Source organism: Fundulus heteroclitus, chromosome 22 (genome assembly GCF_011125445.2).
Source record: "Fundulus heteroclitus isolate FHET01 chromosome 22, MU-UCD_Fhet_4.1, whole genome shotgun sequence".
NCBI lineage: Eukaryota > Metazoa > Chordata > Actinopteri > Cyprinodontiformes > Fundulidae > Fundulus > Fundulus heteroclitus.
In genome coordinates this window covers 40,364,043-40,382,710 of record NC_046382.1, presented here as the reverse complement: position 1 = coordinate 40,382,710, position 18,668 = coordinate 40,364,043, and the positions used below count along the sequence as shown (strand labels likewise).

General features: G+C 41.0%; 1 pseudogene; it reads left to right on the top strand.

The window, feature by feature from the left end:
* Positions 1-2,406: 2,406 nt before the first annotated feature.
* On the top strand, positions 2,407-18,117 carry LOC105933352 (annotated as a pseudogene).
* Positions 18,118-18,668: the final 551 nt, after the last annotated feature.

The window sequence follows — 18,668 nt, the reverse complement described above, 5'->3', positions numbered from 1 at the left end:
GTTAAATCTACAGACAATAGGGATGCTGGACAAAACTCACCAAAGGCTAGTTAGACAATGATCTGGCAGAGTGCTGGAGACAGAAGCAGGTATAAGTAGGGGAGTGAGCAGGTGAATTGAGTAGAAACTAATTACAGGAAAACAGGTGGAACTAATCAGGCAGGAAAGTGACTGACAGAGAACCGAACTGATAGGTTGGTGACTGCTGACAGGGGAGTGACAAACTGATTGGGTGAAAACAGGGAGGTGAACAGAACTGAACTAAAAGCTTGCAGAACCCTGACTGATAATATAAAATAAAGAACAAAAGCAAACCACAACAAAACTCAAACTATTCCATAAACCAAAACTAAAACAGAACCTAAACCTAAGACAGAATCGGAGAAAGAAGTACAAAATAAACCAATAAAAAAATAAAAAAAATCATGACACTTCTGTCAAATTCTGTCTTTGGTCAGAATCAACGATTGTCACGAATGTCACTATCTAAAAAAGCGCACCTTGACCAGCTTAACTTGTTGTGGTTTCTCATGGCGCCTGCTGCTTACGACATTTTCATTTGGTAATGTTGTTAGCTAAAACCAACCATTGCTAGGTGGACGCCAGGTGTCGCTTCCTCCAATCAGCTCAGAAAGTTCTGCTGAATATCTCTGCTTTCCCCAAATGAATTCAGTGTAAGCAGTCCAAAATTGATAGTGTGCAGAACAGACAGTGCTACACATTATCAGTCTGGCTGGCCAGGTTAGCTATCCAACAATCGATGGAAAGTTTTTGACATACTAAATAAAGACAACACCAACCAAGTTCTCCCTCCCGTTGTAAAGGGGCCAAATGGTCCTTTGTGAGCGGACTGAAACCCTTCACGGGACTTCATGTGGGACATGGTTATCAAAACCCATTTATACTATTACGGGAAACTGCCCTGTGCGCTCACATTTTCTAGCACGGGTAAGGAGATGTTCCAGTTTTTTACATCCAGGACAAAAAATATGTTTTTCTCACTAGAACCTGATGTTTGACCAGATGAACTCTCCTCTCTAGTATACCAGTTAAAGTTTTCTCTGGGAGGCTGAGAAATGTGTGACACATTATCCTGTAAACCTTTTTGAATGGAGGGTCTGAGACCCCAGTGTGCCAATCCAAAGGCCCTGATTCTGTAATTCATGCCATGTTTCACTAGCATCTTACCCAAGATAGACAAGTAACAACCAGAAGTTTAGGGAAAGTGGGTTAAATCTCCATCCTCTATAGAGCTGCTTGACTAGCTAAGCGACCTCAGTAACAGTGATAGGGGAGTCCTAACTCTGAAGGAGAACCTCAGAGTTCTCTGTCAGAGTTCTGCTGTCAAAGAAAGAAAACTCCTTTCCCAGTCTGGGGAACATGTTCACCAAAATAACTTTGATATAAATAAGATGTAAATCCTCACACTCCCACCGTAAAATCCAATTTACCAAGAATTCTCAGCAGCATTCACTCTTATAAGCTAATATGTCTTGTAAGATTTCCTTCACCTTTGGTTTCTTTTACCAAATTTGGGAATTACTGCCGTCAGAGTTGACACCCATCTTGCAGCTCCAAGTCCACATCAGCAATGACATCCAGAAACATCGCCCGGTTGGATCCTAAGTTCCCTGTTTCTTGTGATATAGTCATGCAGGGGGGAAAAAAGAAGTTATTGGCAGGAGAGCCAAGATGTCCTGGTGCAGCATGCCTTTTCTCAAACTTTTGGTATAGACAACTAATGACGAGTGCAGTAGTCCAACACCAAAACATAGCTGTGGGTCAGACTGGGTCTCCTAAACACACCCCTCTAGGTCACATCATCGTTTCCAACTCAAGTGTTAAATTCCCAAACCAAAACAGATGAGTTCAGCATTCTATCCAATCACTTCTAGAAGCTGGGATCGCCCCTTATCAGAGCTCTTCTGCTCACTACCACCAAGCCCATGAGCAACTGAGTGACAGCAACTCATTAAGGACCTGATAAAGTGTTCTTGTGCCAATTTGAACACAACATAAACCCTAGCAACTAAATTTATTTCAAAACATTTCTTTTGAAAGAACTTTAAAGTACAATAAACGATTGTTTATTAAATTCTGCAACTCCAGATTCAGTGCTGAACTTGGATGGTTAATGGATGGTAAAATCTAGCAGCAGCAGTCATTTCAGGCACCAAGAGGCAGTTGGAGACGTATAGAGAAGAACGCATGAAGGTATGCGGGACGGAGACCTTCAGCCATTGTGTCCTTGTACAATGCGCGACTTCCTTCAGATGCCAGAGGCCACAAACAAACACATACTTTAATTTTGAATAGCAGGCAGCGAGGCACCAAGCCCACTTCCTCTGGAGATGTGGATAAGAAAGAGAAGCAGAGAGGAAAGGAGGGGGTAGAGGCGTGTATAAATCAGTCTCCCTCACATTTCGCTTCACTCCAGATCTCTGGATACAAACAGCAGCCGGCTGGACTCTGTTCACTCAACTCTCTTCATTTCGCCCTCTTGGTGTCAGTTTTTCTCAGACTGAAGTTATCAGCTTGGGCTGAGGCATTCTGTTGGCAACAGAACGGCACTGTGACTTTTGTCAAAAACAAACCGTCTTCAGCACATCCGTCCGGATCACCTGTGAAGTAGAGGATCAAGTGCCTTGTTCAAAGGCACTTCAGCAACACCCGCAGAGGAGAGAGGCATCCATCGCTTTAACTTCTCTAAACCTTTTGTGAGTTTTCATCAGATTGCCGACATCTGCACTTTAAAGCAGGTAAAAAGTCCTCACCAAAACTTTTACAGTCTGTAGTCCGAATGTTTTATGAATTCAAAGAAGACGCCCCCAACCCACCAACTTTAGAGTGATATGCCAAGAAAACAAGTAACTTCACAGCTTTATTAACATCATTTTTGACTTGATTTGTTTTTTGAAGATTTGTTGCTGAAGTATTTCCACAGAATTATGTTGTACACGGTCATATTCAGTAAATTATAATTTTATTGAAAATAACAGAATTCATTTTAATAACGGAATTCACCAAGGGCAACACATGATGTAGTATAATTACACACACACTGATGTTTTCATGTCTTTATTTCAGTTGATGACTATCCTCTTACAGATAACAAAAACATGACGTTTAAGAGAAGAATTTTACACCAGACCAATAAAAAAGAAGATTTTTAATGCATAAATGTTGGCTTTATATGTTTAATAACTGCGTAAAGGTTGTTGTTGTTTTTTTTTTTCAAAAGGTACTTTCAACATAACAAAGGAGCCTCATTCCAACATATATACGTTTTTGGTGAGTGATTTATTGTTTGAGTCATTAATAAATCAATTACTCCTCAGTGTGAAGTGATGCGGGGGATTTGATAATTTTTATGGTTTATCAGCAGTGGGAGAAGAGAACCTAAGTGTGTGTGTTCTTCTACTTGAGTGAGAATATTTTCTGTGAATTTTACCACCAAAGTCAGGACTTTTATGTAAAGTGAGGGACTTTTTTGGGGACTAGGGGTTAGGTTTAGGGCTAAGGTGTCAATTAGGTTTAGGTTAGTGTTCGGTATGTACAGGTAAAGGTTAGGTTTAGGGTTATGGTCAGGGTTTAGGCCATGGAAAAGGTTGAAAATGGATGAAAGTCAATGGAAATCAAGGCACGGTCCACAGTGTGTGTGTGTGTGTGTGTGTGTGCTTGCGTGCGTGCGTGCGTTCGTGTATGTGCGTCCATGTGTGTGTATGTGTGTGTGTGTGTGTGTGTGTGTGTGTGTGTGTGTGTGCGTGTGTGAGAGAGAGAGAGAGAGAGAGAGAGAGCTTGCTATCTAGACAGGATGCAGAACAATACCAAGTTCTGCTAATGAACACACACATACATATTGGCACATAAAGGTCAAGCGAAAGTCTTTACCGGGAAGTAATATTGTTATTAATGATGCTGGGAGCACTTGAGAAAGACACAAATACACAATTCATCCAGTGCCCTTACTGGAGGTCAAAAACAGGAAAGGCAGGACATTTAATGGGGATTTCTGATAAATAACTGGTCAAAAACGTTGAGTTCCTTATTTTAGTTTTTTGATTTTATTTTTCTGGCTTCTTTCAGGCACAGTTTTTGACTTACTTTCTGCTGTAAATTCTAAGTTAAATGTCATATTTTTTTCTTTCTTTTTATTCTGCAGGGGTTAGAATTTTCTGTCCAGTAAAGTTTCTGCTACTAAATTGTAAGTTGCAATAAAAACAATCTTAAAAAAAAAAGATCAGTGAAAAGAGTCCATTCACAAAGACACACATTAACTGGTTTTGAAGAAAGTCAGATGACGTCACTGATGTGGCACTTCATTAAATGATCTTTACAATTCAAAAGTAAATGGTCTGCTCAGAAATTCAGTTTCATTTTGTTTTCTCACGGGAAAAGTCCAGCCAGTGGAGGTGTGTGTGTGTGTGTGTGTGTGTGTGTGTGTGTGTGTGTGTGTGTGTGTGTGTGTGTGTGCGAGGGGGGGGGGGGGGGGGGGGGGTGAGGAGATGGAGGCTTGCTGTCTCTCTCCTTAAACCATAAGAAAACAAATATTAGTGAAGTATTTTATTTTTATGTCTTGATTTAAAATCCACTTTTATTAGGCCAGTTTGATCAAATTTGTAACGACCAAAAAGACACGTTAAAGATTATGCACACCATCACAACAAAGGTACATAGCTGTAAAAAAGAAATACAGAAATACAAACTTTTAGATTAAGATTACTAAAACTTACGTTTATGCTATGACTTTCTTTTAAAGACAAATAGTTTCATTTTTTTATAATCAAAAATTAACTTTTTAAATTTTGGATTTAAAAATTTGAAGATGGACTTTTTTTTTGTATTTTTTTTTCAAAGTGCAGGCTCTTTTAAAACCAGGTAAAATGTCTTCACTAAATCATTTATTTATGGATTTGAAGAAAAAATGCCCCCAAGCCTTAACATTTAGAGTGAAATACCAAAACAATAATTAACTTCAAAGTAACCTCTAATGAGGCTACATTTGACATCATTTCTTTTTAAGATTTATTGCTGAAGTAATTCCCCAGAATTATACTGTACACCGTTATATTCATTAAATTAGAATATTGTCGTTTTAAAAAAAATGCTATACTTAAAAAATTGAAGATGGACTTTTTACTCCTTTTTTAAAGAGCAGGCTCATTTATAACAGGGTTAAAAACTTTCTAAGATGACATTCAAGCTACATTCCTCTATAAACTACATAGAAATATAAAGGGGATATCAAAAGCTTGCAAAAAATAAAGCTTAGGAAAAATGAAGAAAGTGTGTATATTTAACTAGCTTATATTTCATCCAGAACAACTTGCAACTTTAAACGGTCTTAAAAGGGGATCTGCAATAATTTGTGCATGATTCAAGTCGTAGTTTTCACAACAGAAGCACCAAAGTTTGTTTACAGAGGAAAAAACAAATGCTGGCCCATTTTCAGAATTCAAACAGCACAAGAGTGCACGGACATAGTGTGTGTGTGTGTTCTGGTACTTGCAGCAGTACTTTTTGCTCATTTTACTAGTAAAGTGAGGACTTTGATGTAAAATGTGGAGCTTTTTATGATCCTCACTTTTTTCCTTGGCTAGGGGTTAGGTTTAGGACTAGGGTATCAATCAGGTTTAGGTACGGGTTAGGGTGAGGTATAAACTGGTAAAGGTTAGGGCCAGGGCTAGGCTTAGGAAATAGAAATATTTGAAGATAAATGGAAGTTTAGTCACAGTCCTCACTTTGGACTTTAAACAAGGAAGTGTGTGTGTGCGTGCGCGTGTGTGATGCGTGTGTGTGTGTGTGTGTGTGTGTGTGTGTGTGTGTTTCTCTGAGACTTGAGCCGTCGTCCAGTTTTCCATCCACACAGGCAGAGGGAGAGGGAGTGTGGGAACTGGGAAAACGAGGCTAAACTAAGACATGGGCACAGACATTTTTATAAACGGGGTCAGGGCCAGGGTGGAGATGGAGTCAATGGGGTCAAGATAAGAGGAGAACGTACTCATGCACACACAAAACCCAACATGGCTGAGCGCAATCTGTGCTTCTCAAGGCCTTCTTCACATTTGAATCCTAAGAGAATTTAGAAAAGGCTGCAGGTGACACGACCAGATCTTTTAACATATACGGTATTTTATGCTTCATATTTCGTTTTCAGTTTGTCCCACTCTGTAGACGTTATTATCAGAATCGGAATCAGCTCTGTTTGCCAGGTGTGTGTACACATACCAGGAAGTTGACTCGGGATTGAACAATGCTCACGATGTGCTTACTTGTACACTAATACAATAAGACAATATGAACGCACTATAAGCAAGCGGACACATTGAGACGATAATGCATGTATGAAACAATGTGATAAAGAGAACAAAATGAAAAGAATGGGAAAATCTACAACCAAATTAAAATGACAGCCTTGTCTAGAGGAGGGGAAAGGTGGCCTGAATGACACCATGTAATCCGCCTGAACAATCTAAACCTATTGTTTGTTCTTTTTACGTAGGAGCATCTTGCGTCTGAAGGTCAGCGGCTAGGCGACTATCAGCGGGGGTGAATTAAAAAGGCCGGTTCCCACCTGAGTCAGTCATGGCAGACTGGAGTCTTTTTGGAAACTTCCTGGAGGAAGTACAGGAGCACTCCACCTCTGTTGGCAAAGTATGACACAAACATGCGGCAACACACACCACATACATGTGACCCGGAGCAGCACGGCACTACTGCACATGGAGGATAAACACTGCTGCCCTCAGAATAGAACACGTATCCCCAGACTGTCCTGTTTATGTCCAGACCCTTAGTTCACGTCTGGGCATCTTGCAGTTCTCAGATTCAAAACAAAAATTAGATTATGTAGGTGTGGTCATTTGTTTGTGTCGTGAAAAAGTTATCCATCTTTCTTCAATATTAACTTCTGGACTGGATACCTTTTCCCCAAATTCTGAACTTATTGATAGGCCTGCTGATGCATACAAAGGTGTTTTTTTTATTGTTCTTTATGAGCTTTCAACATTTTTCAATGATGGGTACATTTAACATGTATTGACTTGTACACTTCTCAATAGTGTTTGGGGTTCATTCACATTACTGTCATATAAAATAAACAGAACAAAACAAACAAAAACAAAGGGAAGTGACCATTAGATATGCGTTAATCAATTTATTCGCAGTTTCAAAATAAAGCTGGGCCTTTTAAAATGTGTATATTCAACCCACTTCTCCCAGCATGACATAAACCACCCCTGTCTGTTGTTTATAAATGCTGTCATCTCTTCCATTTTGTAAATATCCAGTGCTGTCTCCCTCCATGTTGTCAAATTTGGTACCTCCTGTGATAACCATTTCTTAGTTGTACGCTTCTTACTGGCCACTAACAAAATACTAATATACTAATATATTTTAAATTAATGTTTTATTAATGAAGTCCCACATTATATGAAAGTGATTTGCTTGTTAATTTCCACTTTTTCTCCAACAGACCTTTGACATGGAGTAATAAAATATCTGATTAGGGTTTTCCATCCAAACTTTCTCCATCTCTGTGAAGAAGTACATTTGCATTGATGTTTCCATATCAAAGGCCATTCCTTCTACGTTTGTTCCTGCTTATTTCTCCCATTTTACCTTAACAGTCCCAGTTGAGTATGACATGTGCTTTTACAACGACTTATACAGAAATGAAACTAGTGAATGAAATTTTAAACAACTTTAATAAATCCAGATTATCATCAGATACCAGATCTACTTTGTGTCAATATAATGGCGTATTTGCAGCTATCTGTAAAAATCTTGTTTTTCTGAATTATATCAGTTTCAGTATTTCAAAACAAATTAATTAATTAATTATCCTAAAAGTTCAAACCTTGAATCCCCAAAAAAAATCTAATTTTAGCCACATTTGGCTGCAGTGGGAACGAGGGCATGTGATGCAGTAGAAAATAATGTTGCTGCTGTGGTTTTTACTGGTCTTGAGAAAAAAAATTGCTATAGCATCATGTCTAAGTCTAGACCATAAATTTGAACATGTGGTCAAGTACCAAAACAGTAGCAAAAACCAATGAGCAGACAATTAACCATCCAAATGGTTTTTGGTTGACACGAGTTCTAAACTACTACTTTTCTAACTTCCTGTAGCACCTGGCTGTGTTGCACGTACTAATTTGTTTGTAAAAAGGAATATTATATAAAATAAACTAATTTGCTCAGAACCAACAACATTTCTCCTCCCCTGTCCGCTAATAAAAAACTGGAGTTATAGCCTCCAGTCCCAACACTTCACATACTACAGACAAAAATTGTAAGTAACTTTTCTACCAGCTGCTTTTACCATGTTTAACACGCATCATGTTTGTTGATTGTTGCTTCTCAGGTGTGGCTGACCATCCTGTTTATCTTCCGCATCCTGGTGCTCGGCACGGCTGCCGAGTCATCGTGGGGAGACGAGCAGGAAGACTTCAACTGCGACACGGTGCAGCCCGGCTGCGAGAACGTCTGTTACGACCGAGCGTTTCCGATAGCACACATACGATATTGGGTAATAACCTGAACACGTTACATCTGTAGCTTGTTTCAGTGTGTTGGTCTGTGCATTACAAGTAATACATAATGACCCATGTTGGGGAAATGCCCGTTGCTCTGTACTTCTTATAAAAGTAATCATATACTATACTTTGTTACCATTTAAGAAAAGGTACTTTTTATGTTACTCGTTACTTTTACGTTACTTTGATGTTGTTTGACTTTGTGCAGAAACATACCTGTTTCTAAATGTAGATCTTAAAGCAAACACAGAATTGAAAATACTGTGTTAACTGAAAATTCTGGCCTGGTTTTATGAATAGTCGTGATATCTCTAATGCACGGGCAACCTATACCACATCCACACAGAATGTGTGATTATACCTCAGCAGCAGCAGTCTTTCAAAATGTTTGAAAAAAAATGCTTAACTTCTGGGGGTAAGCAGCCAAGCTCCTTCTGTGTCCTTCTGTGTCACTGGTCGCAAGCAATTCTTCCACATCTGTGAAACAACATCCTGCTCTTCCTCCTCCTCGGCATGCTCATGTTAATAGTAATAGTAATATCATCTTTATTGTCATTGAAACATACATTACAACGAAATTTGTTCTCTGCTTTTAACCCATCACCCTTGGGGAGCAGTTGTCTGCCATGTGCGGCACCCGGGAAGCGTTCTGGGGTTAAGGGTCTTGCTCAGGGACCCAGAGTGCAGGCACTGGGGATTGAACCAGGTTCTGGCATCCTTCTCTGAGTGCAAGCGCGCTGCTCTAACCACTCAGCCAACACTCTCCATACATCGGTAGGCAATTTGGGGTTAAGTGCCTTGCCCAGGGGCACATTGTCATGTGGCAAGGGGAAGGTGGAATCAAACCCACAACCTTCTGATTGCCAGATGACTACTCAACCCATCAAGCCACAGTTGCCCCACATCCCAAATCCAACAGATTTGGGATGTGTACATTTTAATAGCTTTAAAGCCCCAGTGTGTAACATTTACGCACTAGTGGTGCGCTAAATTAATTACAAACCACCTCGATATTAAGCACGTATAATAACTACTATAGAAGCCACTAAATATCATACATATGACAATGTCAACATGTCCTCTGTGTATTTGATATCAAGATACTACTAATAGCTAACGTGTGGATTGGTTCTTGGCACTGTAGTCGAGTCCACTTGTTGGGACCACTTGGGTTAAGGGTCTTGCTCAGGGACCCAGAATGGCAGCTTGTGGGAGTTGAACTCAGAACCTCTGGGACCAAAGCTCTGTGCTCTAACCACTAGGCCTCCCTCCGCCACTCCCTGTACACACATACACACATAGAGATAGACAATCAACCAAGCCATCTCTGACTGCCGCGAGGACAGAGTAGCTGCTGAACCGCGACTGCCCTGTTTCAAACATAAAACCAAAAATAAACTTCACTTTTATATTGAATTAACTTACCTGTCCAGCAGAAAGCCTGCAACCTCCTGTTAATAGCTGTTTACCGGTTAACGGTTGTCTTTGCTTGTTTATACTCCTCCACCACCGACAGCACATCCTCATATAGGAGACAGAAAGGGAAAACGCCTATGGCTGACAAGTTTGTCCGCTTCCAGCTACTGAAATCAGAAATAGCGATAAATGACGCCCCCCAGTGGGTGCACCGACACCTGTGTATTTATAAACAACTAATTTCAGAAGGCTTTCATTTTTAGTTACACACTGTCGCTTTAGTAAAATCTGACTCATTGACTTTGTTATGACTACTCCATACATCCATACATTCAAACTGGAGTTTGAACTTGGAACAGGGCAGTCACCCACATGTCGGCTTCTTCTTCGTCGCCCTGTTATCTCTGGCCTCTGTCATCATGGGACCATTGCTTACGCCCTCGTGCGGCTGGGGAGACTGTTGCTTCCACACACACCCATACCCACCTTTGGTCAGATCGTCCCAGAGCTACAGCTCTGATCGGCCTCTAACAAAAATAACATTGTGCTAAATTCAAAAAAGAAACTATGCTTCTTTACCAAATTTTCTGCGTTAACACCTTACAAAACTTTTAACATGAAAAAGTAATTACGTTACTGTAATTGAACTTACTAATAGAACAAATAACTTGCTTGTCAGTAATCTGACTGGTATCTGTTGATTCATTTATTAGCGAAACACAAATAAATCAACATGAAATCTATTACAAGAGAAATTAAGAGTTAAATATGGATTTTGGCTTATTCTTCATTTCAAACTCAAGACTTTCCAACATTGTTTCATATCCAAACACTGAGGAAAGCTTGGAAAGCAAAGAGGAATATAACTAGAGGAAGGCCTTAAGGTTTTATCAGGTCCCGACAGGCGAAACGACCTCCGATAAACGGATAAGTTACCCTTAGATGTCGTTGTGTCACCTCTCAGTGAACTTGACTGGATGCCTGAACGTCCCGTTCCCCAGCTCAGTGGAAGGGGAATCTCTGCGCAATATTTGTCTGAACCAGCCTCAAGGTTGTCTCTCCAGGGAGGCACTGGCTGCTTTCCTCTTAGTTCTGGTGGCGGATGTTCAGCTGTTCCTCTCTTTGGAATTAAGAATTGAATCAGTGATCCAAGCTAGGCGAGCTAAACCGGGTAGGGTCGATGGAATCGCACCTTATGAGGGACGATTCAAGCTGAAGTGATTTCGGACTAAAGCAAACATCAAGTTCACAGGGACTGCTGCTGGGGAAGCAACCGCTATCTGGGAACAGAAGGCTGGAGGTTTAATTTCCCTACAACATTTGAATGCAGTCCTTACACGTGCAAGTTTGTCCTTGAATTTTGGGTTTCAATAACTTTTAATTGTTAAATCTTGTGCCTGTCTTTTCAGGTGCTCCAAATTGTGTTTGTGTCCACTCCCAGTCTCATTTACGTGGGCCACGCCATGCACACGGTTCGCAGGGAGGAGAAGAGGAGGAGCAGGGAAGAGGAGGAAGGAGGTGGAGGAGCAAAAGAGGAAGATCAAGGAGGAGGTGAAGACGGAGGAGGTAGAGGAGAGAAACAGGGAAGGAAGGGAGACAAGGATGGAGGAAAGGAAAAGGATGAAGTTCATTCTTCAGGTCGAGTTCGGCTGAGAGGAGCACTCTTAAAGACATACGTACTGAGCATTCTGATCCGCACCATCATGGAGGTAGGTTTTACTTCTAATACTTAAACTATAAGACATTTTAAATTACCCCCCATCTATTTACACTTTGATCAAAAGAACTGCCTTCCCTCTAAACTTTAAAAGAAGTTTTAGTCAATTGTTCTCCAGGGTTTCTGGAAGTCTTTCTTTGGACTTTGGCACCTTTTTTTGGAATATTTCCTATCCATTAACCCCATCCGTAATTCTACATCCTCCTCTACTGTACTGGTCTATTAGTTTCCAGCAAGCCGCCGTGAGTCCATGAAAGGCAAAGCCTACAACATCTGTGGTTACTCCGTCTAGCTGCGCTCCAGCCTTCTATGCAGTGCTATCATCGTCATTACAAGCAGAATGCAAATCTCTTTCAAGGGGATTACCAAGTTTCAAATTAAACGTTGAAATGACAAATCTTCTTCCTATTTGGTGCAAAATAAGTGGCTTGTATCTGATAAAACTGTAAATTGTATTGTGAATATTAGAAAATGTATTTAATTTGTGGTTAGCAATCTCTATTTTAACAATTAACTTTGACAAACCAGATGTTGTTGACGATCTTTTTCTCTTTGCTATGATTGGAATTGTGGAGCTTGACCCGGTCAGAGCCTGATGGACCAGAACAGAACTGAAAATTGGAGTTGTTCCATAATTTGATGGTGAACGACAGAGAGCGGGTCCGCTGATGGTGACCTCCGAGTAGGCACGGAGCATGTGGAACGATTCTCATTAATTACGATAACAACATAGATGTTCCGTTGGTCGGACATTAAAGGAATAGAGCAGCACGGAGGATGTGGAATCTGGCTCCTCTAAATGCGACCTACGAATGTGTTCTTCTGTTGCCCTATTTGCAGGATTGGTCAGGTGTATCCTTCATGGCCCACCCTAACTTATGATTCATGTGTAGGGCGACGGTGCCGCAAGAGTTAAGGAGGTTGTCCTGTAACCAGCTGTTAGCCGGTTGTTCTTTGTGTCCATGGGCAAAACACTTCACCTGCATTACCTGCTGACGGTGGTAAGAGGGTCTGGTGGCTGCAGCCCCTGTGGCATTGTGGGCTTTGGGGGACCAGTCGTTCCAACCCTGGACTGGAGGCTGGGTTTTGTTTTTGTTTTTTTTTTACCTCAGAGTGGCCAACTTTCTATTGTTTTTATCTTTGATTTTTCAATCATACAAATGAATCGATCAAATCATGCTGGCCAATTACACCTGGAGAGGGGCGAGTCACAGTAACTGAGTCATGTGTTTGTAGCCTACACCAATGTTGCCAACTTAGTGAATTTGTCACAATATTAAGCGACTTTTTGCAGCCCTCAATGACTTTTTTTCTTCCAAAAAGCGACTAGCGATAAATCTAGCGACATGTTTCTGTGTTGTTGGCAACTAGCGTCTTCACATGAAAGTAGCAATCAATCTGCAGCTACTGACTTCAGAGAGCAGCGAGTGCTGTGAGTGAGACACACTGCAGCTGCCTCGTCCTGAGAGCCGCCTTGGATTACAAAACAGAATATAAATATAATGTAAATACAGTTTTTAATCCAGTCTATATTTTTTTCCTTGATAATTCCTTGAATTTGTTTCATGCACAGCTCAAATTCTTAATTTACCTTGTTCACTGTGTGCCTCTGATAACTGTCTTTTTGATAAAATTATTTTTATGTAGTGTGGATTCAGACATTGTAGATGGGAAATGGCTTGTACTTGTATAGCGCTTTAACTAGTCTTGACGACCTCCAAAGCGCTTTACACTACAGTCAGTCATTCACCCATTCACACACACAGTCACACGCTGACGGTGGTGAGCTATGTTAGTAGCTACAGCTGCCCTGGGGCAGACTGACAGAGGCGAGGCTGCCATGCACCGGCACCACCGGGCCCTCTGACCACCGCCATTGTATAAGAATGCATGAATTATTTCATAGAGTTCATTTGTAGTTCCAAACATATTTAGTGTTTTTAATCACATTTTTGTCTTGCCATGAGCTTCTCTATCCTACAGCCTTGATCCCATGTACATGAACAAATATGCTGTGACAATGGAGCAAACGAGAGTGAACAGGAAGCAGTGCCTTTAATTTCTGTTGTAAACGTGTTGTAAAGGTCAGCACTGGAGTAAAGAGTCCTGCTAGGAGAGTTAGCTGCAGCAGCTAGGGGCACAAGGAGCAGAACCAAGCGCATATGATGTCTATGTAACTGAGCCAAATGGAAGAAACCTGGGGGACTTCTTGAAGGAAGAAGGGAATAACATTCCATATTAGAAATGCTTGTTTGCATTCAGTTTAAGAATGTTACATGAATATTTAAGTGTGAAACAGTTTGTTCTGCCAGCACCAAAAACTGGCGTCCTTAGCTCCTCGTGTAATCATTGATAGAGTTTTTTATAATTGTCAGGAAATTATGAGAATGTTTAACAAGCAGTCAAAGCACAATGAAAGTTTATGTTAGAATCAAAGCTTTGAAGATTTTTTATTTTTCTGGGAAAAAAAACCTTGCTTCTTCCTTTCTTCTAGGTAGTGTTTTTGTGTCTGCAGTACTTTCTCTACGGAATCTTCCTCCACCCTCTGTATGTCTGCAAGGTAAAAACAGAAACTCTTCCCAATATCACCTTAACAAGTCACATCCTGGAATCCTAACTTGTTGAATTTCTTTCTCCTTTTCCCTGAGGCGTGGCCATGTCCACATCCAGTCAACTGTTACGTCTCCAGACCCACAGAGAAAAATGTCTTCATAGTGTTCATGTTGGCCGTGTCGGCCGTCTCTCTGGTGCTCAGCGTGCTGGAGCTCTATCACCTGGCCTGGAGACACTGCTGCAGGTAGGAGCCTCAATTCCTCTTCTAGAATCCTCAGGATAACCTTAGTTGAACAGGGTTCAGACCTTTCCTTCAGACAGGATGCAGATGCAAACTGTTGACACGGGGCCAAACCCGCAGGGAAAGTCTAAACTATACTATAGTTTGCCCTTCTGATTTCTTAAACAAATGAATTTGAGGGATATTTTATTCTCCATTTAGTAAAATTCAGGTTCAACTCAGTTTACTTATTCAGCTGCAGTTTACATCTGTTAATTGTAATCGCCAAATATTTGTTATAATACCAGTAACAAGCAACTTCGGTTGCTTGATGCTTTGGTATTGTTTTGTAAAGTTAAATCATTCAGATTTTTTTTTATTTATAGCCAGTGTTATTTTGGCTTATGTTTTTAACCTGACTCAGTATAATTATATCAGTATATCTGTAACAGTTATGCGTCAAACTGTTTACAGTTGGTTAAATGTTTGTTATTGTCAATATGCCATTATGTCACTCCTTGTGGTGCATTAATGTCGGTATATGAACAAGCTTCATGAGACCAATATTTTCTTCATTCCTTGCTTCTCAGTTTAAGCACTTCTCAGTCCCTCTGACACATTTTATGGATGTCAGAAAACTATTTGCGCATCATCAGCAGCACACGCACAGAAAAGAGGAGACATGGAAATGGATGACAGAGTAAGCACATTTCTCCAGGATCCGTCAATATTTCACTATACAGTGCAGCTATTTGCACACCTATCAGCAGTGGTGAGCTGCGTCTCTCACAGTTGGACCTCCAGATTCAGTACCACCCGCACCTCTGCTTCCACTGACACACACACAAGTCAGAGTTGTAACTTAAGACTTTAAATGTTTCTAACTGAAACAGTTTTAACTTTACCGACATTATGTCTTTGTTAGCAGCAGGTATACGGTAAACCACAGCAGTAAAAGGACAGCAGCAAAAACAGAAATAAACTTACAAATAAACGCTCACTTGATTCTGAATCTTCTCCAGTGGTTTGGATTAATCCGGCCATTTGTCTGGCGACGATCCATCTACGTTTTGAATTGTGGCCAGTGTTGGGGATTGTTAGCATAAGACAAATTTCTGTGTTTCATTGTTTTTTGCAGCTTTCATTAAACAGCCCAGAGTCTCAAATTCTCTTCAGTTCCACTCAGCCATCTCGATCCAGAGATTCCTTGCAGCACCAGAGCCTGACACGAACTCAAACTAAGACTGCGGGCCGAGTTTATAATTTTGAGTGATGTTGCACTCAAAAGCATTATATAAATTACACACTTTAAAACTATGCATATCTTTTTGTAGTTAAATGTAATAAACCAAAGGTAGGACCCGATAATTCAGCCGAGACACAGAGAGCAGTTTAAAAGGTTTATTTGAGCAACAGGCGTAGCGAGACTGGAAACCGTCTGGCACGCACTCAGGAACCACTGAAAGGGGAGAGAACATGTTAGTGGCTGGATGATACACAGTGGATTGTTGTGCACACTGAAAAGAGGGGTACAGAATCAGAAGGCCAACGAGAGAGTCCGATGGGGCAAAGCAAACACGCAGGAATCCACAGAGAAATCTGAGTCGTACACAGGAAGACATTCAAGGACCACTGGACGGTCTGTTCACACAGATGGCTTTCGAGAATCTGGCGATTACACACTGGGAGAGTCGGGAATATATAGTACTCCTCCCAGGTACAACAGCTCCAGTAATTAGAGCTGCTGCAGGTGTAACCGCTCAAGTCAAATACCAGGAGTTCAGCTTCAGAGTAGCGTGTGATGTCATATATGACATATATATATATATATATATACATATATATATATATATATATGTGTATATATATATATATATATATGTATATATGTATATATATATGTATATGTATATATATATATATATATATATATATATATATATATATATATATATATATATATATATATATATATATATATATATATTACCTTGTGTGGAATGTTGTAAATATATATATAAAAATGTGTGTATATCTGGAGCATGTAATAAAAGTAATTTCCCTCTGGGATTATTAAAGTATTTCTGATTCTGATTCACATAGTACTGTAACTGATAGGGATATGTTGGTTCGCAAAAATCCTGGTCAAATTCATTCCTTCACTTTAAAGTGACAGTTCAGTATTTCTTTGGTACATTTAGGGACACGTTTTATTTGTTTATTTATTTATTTTAGTGTGGAACAAAATCAATTTGGTCTCAACCCCAGGTTTTCTTAAACAGCAAATATGTCACATTTGTATCATATATGACAAGAACAGATTAGGCCCCAAAACAAAACCCTGAAGGACCCCAAAAAGGGTTGATTCATAAAAACATTTAAACTCCTGACTGAAAGACATAATCCCCCTGAAACAATGTTCCCACAAGTATTGCAAAGACGGACAGGACAAAAAGCTCTTAAGCTCTAAATTATGTTTTAGGATTGTTTCAGGCTTTTTTTGTGACACCAGTGACCTCAAACTCAGGACAGCTGCTCTGAGGCCACGCAGTACCCCAGGATAGTTTAAGCTGAGCGATAGTCTTTGTCCAGATTTGTGCTCAACAATAAAACTAAACAGGAAGGAGTTTTAACTCGTATAACTCCTAACTCCTTGAAAATCTTCATTGCAGGAAGCTTTTGTTCCCCACAAAGACCATCTCTCCTGCTAACACCTCGGTGGTCCGACAGATCTCCATGTCTCCACCCCGACCATCAACCCCGCCTCCAGATTTCAGTCAGTGTGTGACTGGCTCTTCGCACTTCCTCCCGCTCGCCTTCCCCAACAACCGACTGGCCTCCCAACAAAACTCCGAGAACATGGTGACAGAGAAGAACAAGATAGCTGCCGCAGCGGAAGACGCCGACTTTCTCCAGATGAACGGCTACTCAACCAAATGGGAGAGCTGTAGAGATGACCCGAATCAAGGCGGACTCTACCTGGGCTCTGACACCAACTGCTACGGTCCCGAGAGCAGAGACATGATGTGCCTCCGGATCCCGAACAACGACCCGGATGGGATCTTCCTGAAGGACAAGCGAAGGTTCAGCAAAACAAGTGGAACAAGCAGCCGAACGAGAGCGGACGATCTCTCGGTTTAGGAGGCACAGGCCGACTTCAGCCACCCCCGCACCAGCTGCAGTGCCTTCCAGTAGGATTCATACCAGCTGACCCTTTTCTCGTTGTCACACTGCAACCACAAACATTGGTGTGTGTTATTGGGATTTCATGTGATGTAGCCTTGCAGGGCTGTGAAATGGGAGGAAAATGACCCATGGTTTTCAACGTTTCTGCAGCCCTCAGAGTTAATCCTTTCACTGCGTTTATTTCTTCCAGTCTGCTGAGGTATGTTTCCACCATCTTAGCACATTTAGAGAGAAAAAGTCTTTGGCCATTCTTCTTTTCAATATAACTCCACTTCAGTTAGATTTGATGGATGCTCTCCAAACTTGGCACAAACCTGCCACGGATTCCCACCTGGATTTGTGGATCTGGTAAAGGTATAGGGCAGGGAAGGACAATGCCAGCGATCAGGCGGTGATGTGCCGCATGAACACACCTAAATCAAATATTGGTAGATTATTTTTCATTTGCCCTGTATTCCCTCTACCTTCCCATCAGCTCTGACCAACTTCCTTTGACCGGCAGCAGAAAAGCATCCCCCCAGCATGGTGCTGCCACCACTACAATACGGGGACAGACTTCAGCCTTCCACATGTCTGCTTTGTTTCCTGAATGGCTTATGGCAAACATCCTCCATTTGTCCCTTTGTAATGGTCTTTCACTGGGACTATAAATGACATTCTATATTTAGTTTAGTTAAGATCCGAAACACAAGCATAAAGGAATCCAGGGCAGTGAAAAGTAGCTCCTGCCGCCGCCTACTTTTCCCCGATTATACATCCCAAAAACCAGCTTAGCATCTGTGTCCACTGAGAGCAACATAAACGAGTGATTGGGTTCCTTGTTCCAACCGAGATGCTACTTTTCCGATCAAAACACAGACCGGTGTTATGCCGAAAAGTGCAATAAAACCGTGAGAGCCGACGTGAGTTTTGAAACAGCAAAGCTTTTTAAGCGGAAGATAAAATGTGCACAGCACCGCGTTCATAGACCAGTGTGATGCATTCACGAGCGTCAGAAAGCTATGGTGCATTCAGGAGCATGGGACATTTCAAACTTACA